We start from the raw sequence: 16,766 nt of genomic DNA, 5'->3' as shown, positions 1-16,766 counted from the left end.
ACAAGGGGGGAGGGGTGTCCTAAGCCCTGCCCCCTCTCACAGACAGGTGCCTAAATCGGGGCTGCAGAGGGGCGTCTATGTCTGCTTAGCCACCCACAGACGGGAACCCAGCGCCTGATGTCAGGTGGCTCAGGCGCCTAAGGCGTTTCTTGCTGGAATGAAGTAGGCACCTGCCTTGCTCCACAGGAGTGGGGGAGAGAAGCAGGAGGTGGTTTTAGTGCTATCACCTGCCTTATAACATTTAGCCCCATGGTAAGAGCACTCAGCTGGCCCATGGGAGACCCACGTTCAGTTCTCCCATCAAGCTGTGTACAGCAGCTCACGAACGTGAGTACCAACCTCAGGCAAACAGTTATAAACCAGGGCACAGACCTCCCACTGCTTGTGTGTCCTGTATGTAGATTTCACCTACTAGGTATCAAGTGAGAACACTCAAGCACTAGAACAGCCTGAACATGGAGTCACAGACAGTCCCCTTGGGTTCTCCGGTCTATCTCGCTGCTTTTCTGCCTCCTCCCCTGCTGCATCTCCCTGCTCCCCCTGCCGGGGCTGCCACATTCCCAGCAGCAGAGCGGGGGCAGGTACTAGAGACAGAGCTGGATTAAGGTTATGAGGGACCTAAGGCTAATGCGAGGGAAGGGCCTAAGTAGGAATTACATATTGCAAACAAATCATGTCATCAAACATTTATCTAAATACATATTTACATATTACTTATTTATGTAAAATTAATAAGTTTATTCTACTCTGACTACACTCAATCCTTCAAACAGACACTTCTGAGTAAGAGGTGGCATGAGGGATGCTCCGCTGTCTTTCTCTTAGGCCTCCTTCCTCCGAGGTCAGGGGTGGGCAAAGCTTTTGGTATGTAGGAAATGGTATGGAGGGCCGGTTGGGGCCAGGCCCTCGCCCGCTATCCGATCCCCCCTGCTTCCTGCCCCCCTGTACCCCTGCCCCATCCAACCACCCCTGCTCCCAGTCCCCTAACTGCCCCCCCAGACCACTGCCCCCTATGCAACACCCTGTTCCCAGCCCACTGACCGCCCCGACCCATATCCACACCCCCACCCACTGACTGCCCCCCCAGAGCTCCCTGCCCTCTATCCAACCCCCCTGCTCCCTTTCCCATTAGTGTGCTGTCCAGCCAGAGCCAGCCATGCCACACAGCCCAGAGCACCGGGGCAGGCTGGTAGCTCTGCACCATGCCGCCTGGCAGGAGCTCGCAGCCCTGCCGCCCAGGGCATTTTCTGGCAGCGCGGCGAGCTGAGGCTGTGGGGGAGGGGGAAACACCTCTGCAACATTCCCCATCCTGCTCACTTCTTTCAACCTTGCGCTTCTACCCTCAGCTCTCCACATGGCCCAGTGCAAAGCCCAGCCCTGCTGCAGGTGTTTCCCCCAAGCTATGGACTCTACACCACATACCCTACCTCACTCTGACTGCAGTCCGGGAGGCAGCCAGCTTTTATTGTGTAAGAAAAAGGTAACAGCTAGCAGTGACACAGATCTTTAGATGGTTGCCCATTGCCCAGTCATGCTATCAAGTATCAGGGGGTAGCCATGTTAGTCTGTATCCACAAAAACAACAAGGAGTCCGGTGGCACCTTAAAGACTAACAGATTTATTTGGGCATAAGCTTTCGTGGGTAAAAAACCCACTTCTTCAGATGCATGGCATCCCAATCTGTTAGTCTTTAAGGTGCCACTGGACTCCTTGTTGCAGTCATACTATGTTATCGCTTCAAAATCACTGTACAAACATTAAACAAATTGAATCTAAAGCCTTTCAACTTTTGAATGACTAGGAGTTGACAAAACAGAGCTAGTCCCTGTTGTGTTCTCTGCCCCCCCAGAACAAAAAGATTTCATTGAAAATCAGCATCTTAAAAGACCCATTAACGATCTTTCAAAAGAACAGTCCAACCAAGGCTGCTGTAGTGACACCCATCGGGTCTGGTGGTTGTTTCCTAGGCTGGTGTAAAATGAAGGATCAAGCAGACTGCAGACCTCGCTTCTTTTTTTCTCTTAAAGTGCTCAGCATTTAGGGGAGGAAAGTGAATGAGATTTTGCTTATACCGGGTAGTCAGTTCATCTGAGCATGCTCAGTACATCTGCTGAAGCCATTACCCTTCACCCTGCCCTTATTAGCCAGAAGATTCTGCTGACTGCTTTTGACAGTGGCAAAGGGGGCAAAAGTGGCAAAGGGGGTGAATCAGAGCAGGGGGGTGGCCAGGGTCTGAGCAGGGGGTGAAAATTTACTGGTCTGGGGGGTCAAGCAGCTGGAGGCAGCAGTAGGAGAGGGGCTAAAGGGAAAAATCAGGAATGGGGGGAGAAGGCGGAGTTAAGCCCAGGAGTGAGGCGCTGGCAGAGAGTGTCAGAGGGCAAAACCCTGGCACAAGCAGGGGCACGGGGTAGCAATTACTCCATTGGCACTGAGACACCCGTGCTTTGCAAAATAGTTTGTTGGGGGAGGGGGGCAAGAGGCTTTTTTATTTGAGCAAAGTGGCTTTTTTGTAGAGTCACACAAACTGAGCATGCTCAGTAACCTCTACCGAAGCCACTGCCCTTCACCCTGCCCTTATTAGCCATAAGATTCTGCTGACTGCTATTTACAGGGGTCAGAAAGGGGCAAATGGGGCGAATCAGAGGAGGGGGGTGGCCAGGGTCTGAGCAGGGGGCGGAAATTGACTGGTATGGGCAGGGCCGGCGCTAGGTATTTTGCCGCCCCAAGCAAAAACATTTTTGGCTGCCCCCCACCTAGGGTGACCAGACGTCCCAATTTTATCGGGACTGTCACGATATTTCCTTGTTTGTCCCGCGTCCCGACCGATGTGCGGTCGGGACACTGGACAAACAAGGAAATGCTCCGGAGCCCGGAAGTGCTCGCACCCCCCCGCCCCGACTCCGCCCCCTCCTCCCCCCATTGGCTCCCTCCCCGAATCCCCACCTCTTCCCCAGGCTCACCATTTCTCCTCCCTCCACAAGTGCTGGAGGGAGGCCCGGGAGATGCAGGGGGAATGCAGGGCCAGGGTGAGTGAGAGTCCGGCCTGGCCCCGAGCAGGCAGGACTCAGTCCGGCGGTAGGGAGAGGAGGGGGGCCGCCCGCGGGGCCAGGCAGTGGCTGTTCTCCCCCCTGGGCAGCGGGACGCGGGAGCAGCCGCTGCTGCAGCTCCCACTGCCGTGGGGGGAGGAAGCAGCCATGGCGCTCGGCGGCTGTGGCTCTGGCGCCCGGGCCCAAACCCCCCAAGCCCGGGCCTGTTGCGGGGACCCAGCAGCGCACACGCTGCGCCCAGCCCCTGGCCAGTCGCGTCTGGGCTGCTGCCCAGCTGGTGCTATCCCGCGGCAGCCCGGGGCGGAGGCATCGGCAGCCCAGCGTTCGTTCCCCTGCAGGACCCGAGCGGGACGGGGGGGCTGGGGCTCCCCCCCGAACGTGACCTCCTCGTTCACCACAGCAATCCCCGCTTACACTTGCAGTGGGGATCAAACCGTTTCTCCTATTTTTATTTCACTTTAGTATAAATCTCACCCCCCGGCCCCGCAACCCCATCTTTAGTGCTCCAAATGCACATGGAAGACATAGGGACTAACCCTCAAACCTGGTACCTGGAAAGGGATGGGGATCTAGTTAAGAGGCCTCAGGCAGAGGAGCGGGTGTGGGGGCTCTTGGGGGCTTTGCACTGGCAGAGAAGTGGGGTGTGATGTACTCGTGGAGGAGGGTGGAGGAGGAGAGGGGGTATCAGGAGGGTTGCGAGAGAAGAGGTGCAGGGGAAGGGGGAGGTGCTGGGGGAGGGTACAAGGGGAGAGGTGCGGGTGAAGGGAGGGTACATGGGGAAGGGGTGCAGCGAAGGAGCGATGGCGGGAGGTCAGGGCCGGCTCTAGGCTTGTCTAGACACAAGACAAGTTAAGTTTTAACAGTGAAGACAAAGGCTAAAGAAAATGTCTCAAAAATTAAATGAGCGCGCAATGAGGTGACATGTGAGTACCACACTTCTGAGTGTAATTTTTGTGGTGATACCTCTTTGCTTCTTATGTGTGTGTAACAGTGACAGAAGTGGAAGTCTGTATAAAGCACAATGGTAGATTTTCTGCCTATGAACTTGCTTTCCAAAGGAATTAATTATTTCACATACTACTTATAATGTTTTTCACTACTCTTAATGTTTTGTGTGCATTCATTTTTTTTTATTAATAGACTGTATGACCTACTATGCAGTGGAAAGGGACTAATAACGATTTCTTTTTAAATGTTCAGACTTTCATTAAGGTTTTTCATGCAATAGCCATGAAATTCCACTCGCAAAATGTTTTTTAAACAGTCCTGAAAATACAGGAATGTGGGGTTGGTTCTCTCTTCTCCAAAAATGAGTTTATCATCTAGTGTTTGTCTAATGTGTATTTTGAGGATGGCGACTAAGCATCTTGTCATACAGCAAAAGTGTAAGTTAAGATTTCTTGAGTAATAAACATGTACATAAGGCTGTGATAGGGGCCCTAAATCATGGGGGATTTGATTTAAATCAAATTGATTTAAATCATAATTTAAATCATTAGTCAGGAAGACTCTATTTAATCATGGTTTTCTAGATAAAAGTGCATTCTTGTTGGTTGTTATAGCCTCAATACATATTCTTCACAACTCAGAGTTAGATATAAGTTTCATTTCTAGAAGGTGCATACTATACATTTTTAAACAGTGATTTACTGTATTTAGAAAACTTTTAAGAGTAGTTTTACAGCTATATCAGAAAATGAATGTGTGACATTCTATACCTTGGGGGAATGTACCCCATGTTCCTCATTTTCATATAATTGTGATCTTACATATAAAGCATGCCATGTAAGGTATCAGGGGAGAGGGTTAGGGTTACACACCAAACCTGTCCAAAGGAAAGTTTTTGGCATACCTTTGTTCCTTTCAGCTTAACCTAGAGATGTGCAAAAAACTGGGGCTACAACTTAGCTTCATCAACCCATACCATCCACAAACAAATGGACTAACTGAAAACACAAACAAATCCATCAAAAGGTAATTTTAGGGCAGGGGAAATTACAGTATTAATAGAAAGGAGAATGCACTATGACAGAAGCTACAAATTGCTTCAAATGTTTAGTACATTGAAACTCAACTTGTCTTTTATTTCAAGTAAAAGGAATTATCCCACTGCACTAGGATGGCCTCTTTACGCCTTTTCGATTGCATACAATTTCTTTCAGTAAAGACAGTCCTTTCCCCTTCCCCCACAAATAATCCATCCCCATTTTTTACAGAGCATTGCACACGTTGGTTGATGACAGTGCGACTAATTGGGATGAATTTCTTGGTGACGTATTTTCTTTGAGAACAAAACCAAACATGACAACCAAATTGTCACCCTATTGACTACTGTATGGCTTTGAGGCAAGATTCCCAGACCAAGTCTCAGACAACTACATGGTAAGTGTCCTTCAGCTTTCAGGTGCATATGTTATTCTGCGATTGTTCTTTTTACAAACACAACTCCTTCTCCATTTGTTTCCAAAGCCAACAGATTTTGAGGAATCTGATGAAGAAAACTACAAAGACAGGTTTCAGAGTAGTAGCCGTGTTAGTCTGAATCCGCAAAAAGAACAGGAGTACTTGGGGTTAGTCTCTAAGGTGCCACAAGTACTCCAATACTACAAAGAGTACATCATGAAAATTGAAGCTAGACGTGGTGCTGAAACTAAACTGGCTATTAGTAATATTTCAAAAGCATAAGAAAATCAACAAATACAATATGCCAAAACTAAGACTCGTAAACATGGGGAAATAACATTCAAGGTTGGTGACACCATCATGTTACTGAATACGAGAAGGAAAACAAGAAAGGGAGGGCAGGTACAACCTACCTATGTTGGACCATACAAAACTGCCGCTGTAGAGGGCAAAAGAGTAAAATTAGAAAACAAGTTAGGGAAAGGTTTAGCAAAGTTGTACAGTATCTCCCAACTAAAAGTATTTAAAAAGCCTCCAAAATTAGGTGAGGAAAACATATCACAGAGAAACATGGAAAAGGAAACTGCTGTGGATGACACTGTGAAAACCTCAGAGGTAGGAGAAATGAGAGGCAATGTATCTAACAAGCCTCACAACAGCCAAGTGGAGGTCACACACACGGAAAAGGAGGAGTGTGTAGTGTCAAGAGTTTCAAACAGTCATCCAGGTGATTTTGATGACATGGTTACGGAGGCTGATGAAGACAGAGAATGTTTTCTCAAAGGTGTTGCTTACCACACAGTTGTTTTTAAAGAATTTGTTGACACACTTCCATTTATCAAGCATGTCAATAGTTTCCATGTAGGAATGGAATGTTTGTTTGCAAAAATCATTTCTCTATCTCTTTTGTACACTACACCACACAAGAGAGGTGGGAGGCACACCAACTTCTATCTAACACCTGGTGATAGATCCAGAGGGGTGAAAAGATCTGCTGCTGAAATCAGAATTGTAGCTGGCCTATTTACTCTTGAGTTAACAGGGCAGGGGAAAGTTGAGAGGACAAACTGGAGGCACACAAGGTGATGTAACTTGCCAAAGGTTACACAGCAAGTCAGTGGAAATCCTGGCTCTCATTTCCCTGGACTTTTCTTCAGAATCCCGAATTATACGATTTCTGGATTTCCCCTGGTAAATTCTCAAAAGGTCTGATCAGTGTAATCTCTCTGGTATATTCCCCCCGCTATATTTCCAGCAGCAGCAGCTATTATCTGGCAGGTTAATCAGCTGAAACTCTCATCTTTCCAAATGTCAGCTTGTGTGTATTTCATTTTGTGCTGAGTGAGAGAAGCCAGATGAAGGTAGGGAGTGTGATTGGGCTGGGCATGTGCAGAGTTTAGCCGAAAGCTCTTCTAACAAGAGAGAGATCTGTGTGATGCTTGTTTACATCAGATTCTGTCAGCTGCAGTATTCAGCATTAGTTTCTTTTGCTCTTAATGAAAATAGCAGGGTAGGTTTGCTTATTGTGCTAGATCAGGGGTTTTCAAACTATGCGTTGCGGCTTGTAAGGGAAAGCCACTAGCTCGTCACGAGACAATGTTTACCGGAGCGTCCACAGGTACGGCCCTTCGCAGCTCTCAGGAACTGCTAATGGTAAGAATTCACTATCTCTCTGCTACAGGTTGCAAATTGCTACAGATAGCCGTCTCACATACCTATGGTGTGCGAAACTGCTATCTGTAGGAATTCGCTTCATCACATATATAGCAGTGTTACAGGTAGCACATCCTTACAGATTGCAGTTTCTAACACAGAAACTGCAATCTGTAGGACCGTGCTACCTGCAGCAGCGACAGGTCCTACTCAATACCAGATTATAATGGTGCCAGTGGTGCCATGGCGCCGGGCCCACGGTTGAAAGGGGCCCCGGTGCGCTCTTCTCCACCCACCCCGCTCTCTCCTGTGGGGTCAGAGCTTGACGCTGTGGGCTGCTGCGGCTCCATGGCAGCCTCTGCCCGCAGCCTGGCTCCTGCCCAGCCCCTTTCCCCAGCGTGCTACGTTCACTCCCCACCACCGCCGCCGCTGCCGATCACTGGATCAGCTGCTAGGAGGGAGGAGGGGGGAGGAGGGAGCCACAGCACGCTGCTCTGGGGGAAGGAGGAGAAGAAGAGGCGGGGATGAGGCCTCCCCCTGCCTCTTTCCCCAGCGTGCTATGTCCCGTCCCCCCCCCCTGCCACCGGCTGGTCAGTTTGATCAGCCTTGCAGGCAGGAGGGGGGCAAGGAGGAGTGAGCCGCAGCACGCCACTCCGGGGAGGAGGAGAAGACGAGGCGGGGTGAGGCCTTGGGGAAGGGGCTGGAATTGAGGCATACCCCCTCCAGCCCCCTGCGTGAGCACCACCATGACCCCAGCCCACCCCCCAGCCCCCTGCCCACCCTAACCCCTGCACCCCCCCAGCCCCCTGAGCCCCTGGCCCTGTCCTGACCCTGTCCTGACTCTACACTGCCCTCACACCTCCTCAGCACCCCCTCACACACACCCAGCCCCCTTCCCTGACCCTTGCACCCCGCACACCTCCCGAGCCCCCTGCCCTGACTCCTGCATCCCCCTCACACCTCCCCAGCCCCCTGCACCCCCTCTCACCCCCTCACACACCCCCAGCCCTGACCCCTGCACCCCTACACCTCCCTCACGCCCCCCAGCCCTTGCCCTGAAACCTGCACCCCCCTCACAGACACCCAGGCACATCCCCACCCCCATCCTGAGAACCAAACAGGAGCTGCCCCAGGTAAGCGCTCCACACCCCAACCTCCTGCCCCAACCCTGAGCCCCCTCCCTCGTCCTAGCTCCTGGCCAGACCCCGCACCCGAACATTTTTTTACAATATTTGGAAAGATCATTAAGTGGTCCATTGAGATTCTCTATGATTTTCAAGTGGTCTGTGGAAAAATAAGTTAGACTACAAAAACAATCAAGGTACCTCACTTTATTTCATTTACTTGCTATTACTTGTGGGAGAAGGATGAAGAAAAAAAGAATGAAAAACGTGAGCAGGGGGAGATAAGAGAGAATGTTCTTTTTCTTGACTGGGTCCCAAGGAGGAGCCCCAAAAATGAAGCTGAGCACACGGCTGGGGAGCCCCTCTAACTCTAAATCCACCACTGGCTGTCACGTCACCTGGGCTGGGGATACTGTCAGGTAACCACTAGGCGAACTAGGCGACCGCTTAGGGTGCCAAGATTTGGGGGTGCCAAAAAGCGGTGCCCAAAACTTTTTTTTACACTACAGTGGAGTCACATCTTACATGGGGGTTAGGTTCTAAAGTCATCGCGTAAGAGAAAAATTGCGTATAGTGAAAATTACCATAAAGTACAGTATACACTAGAACAGGGGTCCTCAGCCTACGGCACACGTGCCAAAAGTGACACGCGAGCTGATTTTTTTTAATGGCAGGATGCGGGTCCTGGCTGCTGCTGAGCCTGCTGCCGACCTGGGGTTCTGTTCACTCAGCTGGCAGCAGGCTGAGCAGGGCCAGCAGTGGGCCGGCTCCTGCCAGCCAGGGTCCCAGCCGCCAGCCCTGCTCAGGCCGCTGTCAGTCTGAGGTTCCAGCTGCCAGGAGGCTGAACGGATCCGGTAGCCAGGACCCCGGCTGGCAGCAGGCTGAGTGGGGCCGGTGGCTGGGACCCCGGCTGGCAGGAGCCAGTGGATGGAACCCCAGACCGGCAGCGGGCTGAGCAGCTCAGCCCACTGCCAGTCTGGGGTGCCGGCTGCTGGCCCTGCTCAGCCCGCTGATGATCTGGGGTTCCAGCTGCCGGCCCCTAGCCAGCCAGGGTCTTGGCCACCGGCCCTGCTCAGCTTCCTGCAGGCCTGGGTGAACGGCAGGAGGCTGAGTGGAGTCGCCGGCTGGGACCCCGGCTGGCAGCTGAGTGAACGGAACCCCAGGCCGGCAGCAGGCTCAGCGGTGGCTGGGACCAGCAGGCTGCCATTAAAAAAAAAAATCAGCTCGCGTGCCACCTTTGGCACGTGTGCCGTAGGTTGAGGACCCCTGTTCTAGTGTATACTGTACTTTATGGTAATTTTCACTATATGCAATTTTCCTCTTATGCGCTGACCTTAGAACCTAATCCCCGCGTAAGATGTGACTCCACTGTATTCATTTTTGAACATTTATAATAAGCGATGCTCCGGAGGGGAGGGGGGGCGCAAGGTGGAAGTTTCGCCTAGGGTGCAAAATATCCTTGCACCTGCCCTGGATACTGTGTCAGCTGATCCCCAGTCTCCAACCTACCTGGGCAGTACAGCAGACATGGCCCTGCCCACTAGCTCCTCTCCAATCCCTAGCCAACCCACCACTTGCCTCCCCCTTAAGGCTTAGCCCTCTTACTTTTAAAAAATGATTGCTTGCCCCTCTCCCCCCCCCCCCCCTCAGGCTTTTCTGGCAGCCCTGTTGCCAGGTATCCAGTTGTAGATTGGAAACTCCTGTAGAAAATGAGACCTGAGTGTCCGGTTAGCAGTGCTGACTGGAAACTAAATGTCCGGTTATAGGAGTAACCACATTAGCCTCCGCTCCTCCCACTCCCAACACCCACCCCAGAGGGTTGGAAGAGAACCTGTCCTGCTGCTGCGGGAGGAGGGGCAACTCAGTGCAGAGAGAGACAAAGAGAATGGGCTAGAACCAGGTAGGTACCCGCTTAGGGTGACCAGATCACAAGAGTGAAATATCAGGACACATTGGGCGAGCGGGGTGGGGGGGAGGAGAGACGACGACAGACACAGGTGCACAGAGCCATGAGAGCGGGCCCTGGGAAGCTGCGAGAGGGGGCCCTAGGAAGCTACCAAATGCAAAATTTTACCTGAATATCGGGACAATGGTGCCCGATTGTACATTAAGCAGATGTACGCTGCCAGGTGCAATCCCTGCTTGCTAATGTGGGTAAGTGAACTGGGCAGCAGCCTAGCAGTGCTCAGCCCCAGGCTGCCCCGCATAGAATCAGCATGTGCAGAGGCAGGTGCCTCCTTTCCTTGGCTCTGCCATGAGCAAGGTGGACCAGTCTGCACACACTCTGCTGGGGAGGAGGATGCAGCCTCTGACACTTACCTCAGGGACCTGCCAGCCGCTTCGTGGGAGCCACCTCAAGTAAGCGCTGCCGGGAGTGGTGCTACAGCTACATAGCTGCTGCTCTGCTGCTGCGGCACCATAGTGTAGACACTTTCTCCATCAATGGAAGGGGGCTTTCCATCACTCTAGTAAACCACCTCCCAGTGTGGTGGCAGCTAGGTTACTGGAAACATTCTTCTGTCCACCTAGCCGTGATTACACCAGGATCTAGGTTGGTTTAATTACAGCGCTATGTGGTGTGAAAAATTCACACCTCTAAGAGATCTAAGTTGAACTAAATTTTAAATGTAGACCAGGGCTATGCCAGAGAAAAGAACATAAGAATGACCATACTGGGTCAGACCAAAGGTCCATCTAGCCCAGTATCCTGTCTTCCAACAGTGGCCAATGCCAGGTGCTTCAGAGGGAATGAATAGAACAGGTGGGAGTTAAGTGCCTAAATACCTTTGAGGATCTGGGCCTTAGGGAACTGATGCACAGAGAGGCTGTCATAACTATAAAGGGAAGGGTGACAGCTCTTCTGTGTACAGTGCTATGGAATCCCTCCTAGCCAGAGACTCCAAATCCTTTTACCTGTAAAGGGTTAAGAAGCTTGGGTAACCTGGCTGACACCTGACCCCAAGGACCAATAAGGGGACAAGATACTTTCAAATCTTGGGGGGGGGGGAAGGCTTTTGTGTGTGTCCTTTGTTTAAGGGGTTGTTCGCTCTTGGGACTGAGAGGGACCAGACATCAATCCAGGTTCTCCCCATCTTTCTAAACAAGTCTCTCTTATTTCAAAATTGTAAGTAAAAGCCAGGCAAGGCGTCTTAGATTTACTTTGTTTTCTCAACTTGTAAATGTACCTTTTACCAGAGTGTTTATTTTTGTTTGCTGTACTTTGAACCTAAGACAGAAGAGGGGGGTCCTCTGAGCTCTTTAAGTTTGATTACCCTGTAAAGTTATTTTCCATACTGATTTTACAGAGATGATTTTTACCTTTTTCTTTAATTAAAAGCCTTCTTTTTAAGAACCTGATTGATCTCTCCTTGTTTTAAGATCCAAAGGGGGTTTGGATCTGTATTCACCAGGAGTTGGTGAAAGGAAAGAGGGGGGAAGGGTCAATTTCTCCCTGTTTTAAGATCCAAAAGGGGTTTGGATCTGTATTCACCAGGAGTTGGTGAAAGGAAGGAGGGGGGAAGGGTCAATTTCTCCTTATTTAAGATCCAAGGAGTTTGGATCTGTATTCACCAGGGAATTGGTGAAGGTCTCTCAAGGCTTCCCAGGGAGGGAATTCTTAAGATGGTGGCAGCGGACCAGAGCTAAGCTGGTAGATAAGCTTAGAAGTTTTCATGCAGGCCCCTACATTTGTACCCTAAAGTTCAAAGTGGGGATACAGCCTTGACATGGTGGCACAGCGGTGGGATCGTTTTAAACCCAAAAGCCAGTAAGAGATTTTTTTTTCCTTCTAGCTGCTTGGAGAGCAGAGCTGAAGGTAGATGCATATCTTATCTCTCCTTGCCTGAAGGCAGAGGTGTTAAGTTTTTTTAACAAGGTCCTTTGTTAAGAGAACGGTTCAATAAGTGAGCAAACTTTGATCTGGTAAAGGTAATTTACAATCTGAATTGTTTTTTTTTCTTTTTACATCCTCGGAAGTAGCTAGTTAGAAAGTCTCTGTTAACTCAGCAGCACTCAGCAGGAGCCTGAGCTAAATACATCCCAGTTTCAGTCAACTGCAGAGGGTGTGACCCAGCACAAGAAAACAGGAAAATGACTACCAAAGAAGCAGCTAACAAAATAGAACTGGCCAAACTAGAAGCAGAAGAAAATGAAAGAAAACATCAAAGACTGCTTGAAATTAAAAAACTCGAGGAAAAAGCCAAACAGGAGGCCCATGAAAGAGAGGAAAAAGCCAAACAGGAGGCCCATAAAAGAGAGATGGAACTGGAAGCAGCAAGGACTAGGCAGGGTGCATCAGACCATCCTAACAACTCCTCTCCAGGTACCACTTCCCATCCCAGGAAATTCCCCACCTACAAGGCAGGCGATGATACTGAGGCCTTCTTAGAAAATTTTGAAAGGGCCTGCCTTGGATACGACATCCCTCCAACCCAGTACATGGTAGAGCTGAGGCCGCAGCTCAGTGGACCCTTAGCAGAGGTGGCGGCTGAAATGCCTAAGGAACACATGAACAGTTATGAACTTTTTAAAAACAAGGCCAGAATCAGAATGGGGCTAACACCTGAGCATGCCCGTCGGCGGTTCAGAGCCCTAAGGTGGAAACCTGATGTGTCATTTACCCGACATGCCTACCACATTGACAAAAATTGTGATGCCTGGGTATCAGGAGCAAATGTTAAATCTCTGGAAGATCTGCTTTCCCTAGTAAAAATGGAGCAGTTTTTAGAGGGTGTTCCTGAGGAAATAGAAAGGTACATCCTAGATGGGAAGCCCAAAACTGTAACCGAGGCGGGGGAGATTGGAGCCAAATGGGTGGAGGTGACAGAAAAGAAAAAAACTAGTAGCAGTTGGAGTGAATATCAGAAGGGGCAAGCCGAAACAAAACCTTATCACCGGGGACAACCCAAGGCCCCACCCACATCCCAAGGGAAACCCCAGACGCCTTCTCACCCCACCACACCAGTCTCCATCAACCAACATCGCCCCGGTGATACCTTAGCAGGGCGATGTTTTAAATGTAATGAACTGGGGCATATAAAGGCTCACTGCCCCAAGAACCCCAACCGATTACAGTTCATTACACCCCAATCACACCAAAGAACCCCAGACCCAGATGCCTCTCTCATACCCTCGGAGCGAAGGGAAACCTTGAGAGTGGGCGGAAAGAAGGTTATCGCTTGGAGGGACACTGGGGCACAAGTGTCAACTATTCACCAATCCCTAGTGGACCCCAAACTCATCAACCCGGAGGCTACAGTGACAATTCAACCCTTCGTGTCACAGTCTGTAACCTTGCCTACAGCCCAGTTGCATGTCCAGTACAAGGGCTGGTCAGGAATGTGGACTTTTGCAGTCTATGACAATTATCCCATTCCCATGCTGCTGGGGGAAGACTTGGCCAACCATGTGAAGCTAGCCAAGAGGGTGGGAATAGTCACCCGCAGCCAGGCTAAGTCCACCAGGGCCCCGTCTGTGTTACCGGAGACCCAAACACAGGTGGTGGAACCGGATCCCCTGCCAACGACTGCAACAGCCGTAGTGGATCCAATCCCAGAGACCCAGCCAAAGCCAGTCCCAGAACCGGAACTGGCAACGCAACCAGCACCAGAACCATTGCCAGCACTGAGTCCAGCGCTTGCAACCCCGTCTACAACTCCAATGCCAGAGGGCACCAGCGAGCCTAAACTGGCGGAAGCAGCAGATAACCCTACCCAAGAGGCTCAGCCAGAGCCTGAAATACCACATAGTGCACCAGCGGACAGCGGTTCACAGTCAATGGAAAAAGCCCCAGCACCTGCATCGCTTCCAGAGGGACCAAGCCCCAGTCCACAGTCCAAGGAGGAACTGATGTCTCCAGCATCAAGGGAACAGTTCCAGGCCGAGCAGGAAGCAGATGACAGCCTTCAAAAAGCTTGGGCAGCGGCACGGAGCACCCCACCGCCTCTCAGCTCTTCTAACCGATCCCGGTTTGTTGTAGAAAAAGGACTTTTATACAAGGAGACTCTTTCTGGTGGGCACCAGGAAGACTGGCATCCTCAAAGACAGTTGGTAGTTCCCACTAAGTATCGGGTAAAGCTCTTGAGCTTAGCCCATGATCATCCCAGTGGCCATTCTGGGGTGAACAGAACCAAAGACCGGTTGGGGAAGTCCTTCCACTGGGAGGGAATGGGCAAGGACGTTGCTAATTATGTCCGGTCTTGTGAGGTGTGCCAACGAGTGGGAAAGCCCCAAGACCAGGTTAAAGCCCCTCTCCAGCCACTACCCATAATTGAGGTCCCATTTCAGCAAGTAGCTGTGGATATTCTGGGTCCTTTCCCAAAGAAGACACCCAGAGGAAAGCAGTACGTACTGACTTTCATGGATTTTGCTACCTGATGGCCGGAAGCTGTACCCTTAAGCAACACCAAGGCTAAAAGTGTGTGCCAGGCATTAGCAGACATTTTTGCCAGGGTAGGTTGGCCCTCCGACATCCTTACAGATTCGGGAACTAATTTCCTGGCAGGGAACATGAAAAACCTGTGGGAAGCTCATGGGGTGAATCACTTGGTTGCCACCCCTCATCACCATCAAACCAATGGTCTGGTGGAGAGGTTTAATGGAACTTTGGGGGCCATGATACGTAAATTCGTAAAGGAACACTCCAATGATTGGGACCTAGTGTTGCAGCAGTTGCTTTTTGCCTAGAGGGCTGTACCACATCCCAGTTTAGGGTTTTCACCATTTGAACTTGTGTATGGCCGCGAGGTTAAGGGGCCATTACAGTTGGTGAAGCAGCAATGGGAGGGGTTTACGCCTTCTCCAGGAACTAACATTCTAGACTTTGTAAGCAACCTACAAAACACCCTCCGACACTCTTTAGCCCTTGCTAAAGAAAACCTAAAGGATGCTCAGGAAGAGCAAAAGGCCTGGTATGATAAACATTCCAGAGAACGGTCCTTCAAAGTAGGAGACCAAGTCATGGTCTTAAAGGCGCTCCAGGCCCATAAAATGGAAGCGTCGTGGGAAGGACCATTCACGGTCCAGGAGCGCCTAGGAGCTGTTAACTATCTCATAGCCTCCCCCACCTCCAACATAAAGCCTAAGGTATACCATGTTAATTCTCTTAAGCCCTTTTATTCTAGAGAATTAAACGTTTGCCAGTTTACAGCCCAGGAAACTGATGACGCGGAGTGGCCTGCAGGTGTCTACTACGAAGGAAAAAGGAATGGTGGCGTGGAAGAGGTGAACCTCTCCACGACCCTGGGATGTCTGCAGCGACAGCAGATCAAGGAGCTGTGCACAAGCCACTCCAAGACGGACCGAACGGGCATACCACTCCATTGACACAGGTAATGCTCACCCAATTAGAACCCCACCCTACCGGGAGTCACCTCATGCCCAAGCTGCTATACAAAGGGAGATCCAGGACATGCTACAGATGGGTATAATCCGCCCCTCTACCAGTGCATGGGCATCTCCAGTGGTTCTAGTTCCCAAACCAGATGGGGAAATACGCTTTTGCGTGGACTACCGTAAGCTAAATGCTGTAACTCGTCCTGACAACTATCCAATGCCACGCACAGATGAGCTATTGGAAAAATTGGGACATGCCCAATTCATCTCTACTTTAGACTTAACCAAAGGGTACTGGCAAGTACCACTAGATGAACCCGCTAAGGAAAGGTCAGCCTTCGTCACCCAGGCAGGGGTGTATGAATTCAATGTACTCCCTTTCGGGTTGCGAAATGCACCCGCCACCTTCCAAAGACTTGTAGATGGTCTCTTAGCGGGATTGGGAGAATCTGCCGTTGCCTATCTCGATGATGTGGCCATTTTTTCTGATTCATGGACAGAACACCTGGAGCACCTGAAAAAAGTCTTCGAGCGCATCCGGCAGGCAGGACTAACTGTTAAGGCTAAAAAGTGTCAAATAGGCCAAAACAGAGTGGCGTACCTGGGACACCAGGTGGGTCAAGGAACTATAAATCCCCTACAGGCCAAAGTGGATGCTATCCAAAAGTGGCCGGTTCCAAAGTCAAAGAAACAGGTCCAATCCTTCTTAGGCTTGGCTGGATATTATAGGCGATTTGTACCACACTACAGCCAAATCGCCGCCCCGCTAACAGACCTAACCAGAAAGAAACAGCCAAATGCAGTTCAGTGGACTGATAAGTGTCAAAAGGCCTTTAACCAGCTTAAGGCAACACTCATGTCTGACCCTGTGCTAAGGGCCCCAGACTTTGACAAACCGTTCCTAGTAACCACAGATGCGTCCGAGCGAGGCGTGGGAGCAGTTTTAATGCAGGAAGGACCGGATCAAGAATTCCATCCTGTCGTGTTTCTCAGCAAGAAACTGTCTGAGAGGGAAAGCCACTGGTCAATCAGCGAAAAGGAATGCTACGCCATTGTGGGGGGGAAGGGTCAATTTCTCCTTATTTAAGATCCAAGGAGTTTGGATCTGTATTCACCAGGGAATTGGTGAAGGTCTCTCAAGGCTTCCCAGGGAGGGAATTCTTAAGATGGTGGCAGCGGACCAGAGCTAAGCTGGTAGATAAGCTTA

This window comes from Emys orbicularis, chromosome 13 (genome assembly GCF_028017835.1).
Source record: "Emys orbicularis isolate rEmyOrb1 chromosome 13, rEmyOrb1.hap1, whole genome shotgun sequence".
NCBI lineage: Eukaryota > Metazoa > Chordata > Testudines > Emydidae > Emys > Emys orbicularis.
The sequence above is the reverse complement of the archived record's forward strand: the minus strand, read 5'-3'. Positions refer to the sequence as shown.